Below are 2,147 nucleotides of genomic sequence, written 5' to 3' on the forward strand. Positions count from 1 at the left end.
CGGCTACAAGATCAAATGGCGCGGGGCTTGAATTTAAGCAACCAATCACATATCCGACTTTTTGACCACTTTAACATTCCGCACATCGATGGTGGTAACTTTCCATATATTCCATCATGGGAAGAGGTGATAAGTGCAAGAAGAAGTGGTGCTGGAGGAAGTGGAGCAGGGCTAGATGATGATGATGAGGAGGATTGAGTTCTTTGCATTTTTTATTTAAATCAATCATAGAGTCAACGAAGTTGAACTAAACAGAAGTTCCTTTCCAATTATTGAATCTAGTTAAGTCTTTATTTCCTAGTTCTTAAATTAGTAATAATTAGTAAGTTTCTAGTCTTGTAAAACTAGAGAAAACCCCTACTTCTTAATTAACTTAGATAAAAATTAGTTTTTAATTTTAATTTGCCGTTCCCTGTGATCGATACCCTGCTTATTTAGCTATTCCACAATTGATAGGTTCACTGCCTTTGGTGTGTTATTTGATAATTAAAAGTAGGTTTAAAACTAAGTGAGTTTGCACATATCAAGTTTTTGGCGCCGTTCCCGGGGAACGGTTCTAAAATTAATATTAAATTCTAGTTTAATCGATCCTTTGTGTGGGATTTATCTTACAAAAAGTTATTTACAAAGTAATTCAGTAAGTAGAATTAGTTTATTAAAAATTCGTTTTTAGAATATCTAGAAATTTTCTTTTCTGTTTTTGCCTTGAACTCGCCGAGTGCACACGTGCCGACTCAGCGAGTACATCGCTGTTTCAGTTTTATTTTTTTATTTCGTTTTTGTTCTTTTTACGTGTTTTGTTTCTTTTGTTTTGTTTGTTTACAGTTGTTTCATGACCCGAGGATCTGATACACCTCTGGTCCCTCCCTTGGAAGACCCGGAATCCGCACTAAGAAGGAGCAAAGGAAAAGCTGTTGGAGAAACCACATCTTCAAAGAACTCACCACTCAAAAACTTAAAATCCATTTTCAGCAAGAAGAAGAGTAGCAAATCTGGAGCATCCAGTGCCTCATTGACAGTTGAAGAACCAATTCAAGAAGATATCGAGTACGAGACCGAGGAAGAAGAAGAGCATACTTACGAGCACGAAACCGATTCCGAAGAAGAGTTAGCTATCACAATGGCTAACATTGATGAAGTCCACATGGGGGAATGGAAGAAAAGGATGCGTGATGACACCGGACCGAGACTTGTGCAACCCGCAATTCCCGCGACCGCTACTTTCGAACTAAAAGGTCATATTCTCACCCAACTCAAGGAGATTCCTTTTTACGGGAAGGATCACGAAGACGCTTACAAGCACTTGGACGAAGTGAATGATGTGGCCGATTACTTCAACGTATCGAATGTTCCACGCGAGACCCAGCTTCTTCGCATGCTTCCTGTCACATTTAGAGGAGCTGAAAAAGATTGGTTAAAGTCACTTCCTCCCGGATCGGTCACCACATGGGCCAAGACGAAAGAAGAGTTCATAGACCATTTCTGCCCGCCCTCCAAGATAGCCAAGCTAAAGAAAGCCATTGCCAACTTCGAGCAACAAAACGGAGAATCTCTTTATGAAGCTTGGGAAAGGTACAAGAGCCTACTTAGAAATTGCCCACACCATTACCTTAATAGCCAACAAGAGGTCTCCATCTTCAATGATGGAGTCAATGTCACCACAAGGCAATTGCTTGATTCTCAAGGCCCGCTCACAAAGAAGGCTCCCCCGGTGATTAAAGAATTAATTGAAGAATTCTCTAAGCACTCTAGAGAATACCACAATCCGAGAAACGAAGTAAGTCGGGGGGTAGTAAACGCGGAAAATGATAGCATGGCGGCGGTGATAGCTAAGCTTGATAGTCTAGATCGAAGAATGACAAAATTGGATCAAACAATCCATGCTATTAGGGTAGGATGCGAAAATTGTAGAGGGCCCCATCTCACAAAGGATTGCGATTTGGATGAGAATGGAAATAAGAGAGCTCAAGTCTTCTATTCAAGTGGCGATCGATATGATGAAAATTGGCGGAAACCTAGAATGGCTACCATACGAAGAGTATAAGAAGGCAAAGGAGGAGAAATACAAGCAGAAGGAGAGGGGACTTTACCAAAAGGAAGAACCGGTAGAAAAGAAAGCCGATTTAGAAGAGTTATTCACTAGATTC

At 40.6% G+C, this 2,147-nt stretch overlaps 1 non-coding gene across 1 annotated transcript; it reads right to left on the reverse strand.

Annotated features, from left to right (window-relative positions):
* Positions 1 to 1,504: 1,504 nt before the first annotated feature.
* On the reverse strand, positions 1,505 to 1,611 carry LOC111897492 (small nucleolar RNA R71). The gene has a single exon (XR_002852275.1). It is a non-coding gene; the product is annotated as a small nucleolar RNA R71 (small nucleolar RNA).
* Positions 1,612 to 2,147: the final 536 nt, after the last annotated feature.

The sequence above is a fragment of the Lactuca sativa genome, chromosome 2, assembly GCF_002870075.4.
Source record: "Lactuca sativa cultivar Salinas chromosome 2, Lsat_Salinas_v11, whole genome shotgun sequence".
NCBI classification, from domain to species: Eukaryota; Viridiplantae; Streptophyta; class Magnoliopsida; order Asterales; family Asteraceae; genus Lactuca; species Lactuca sativa.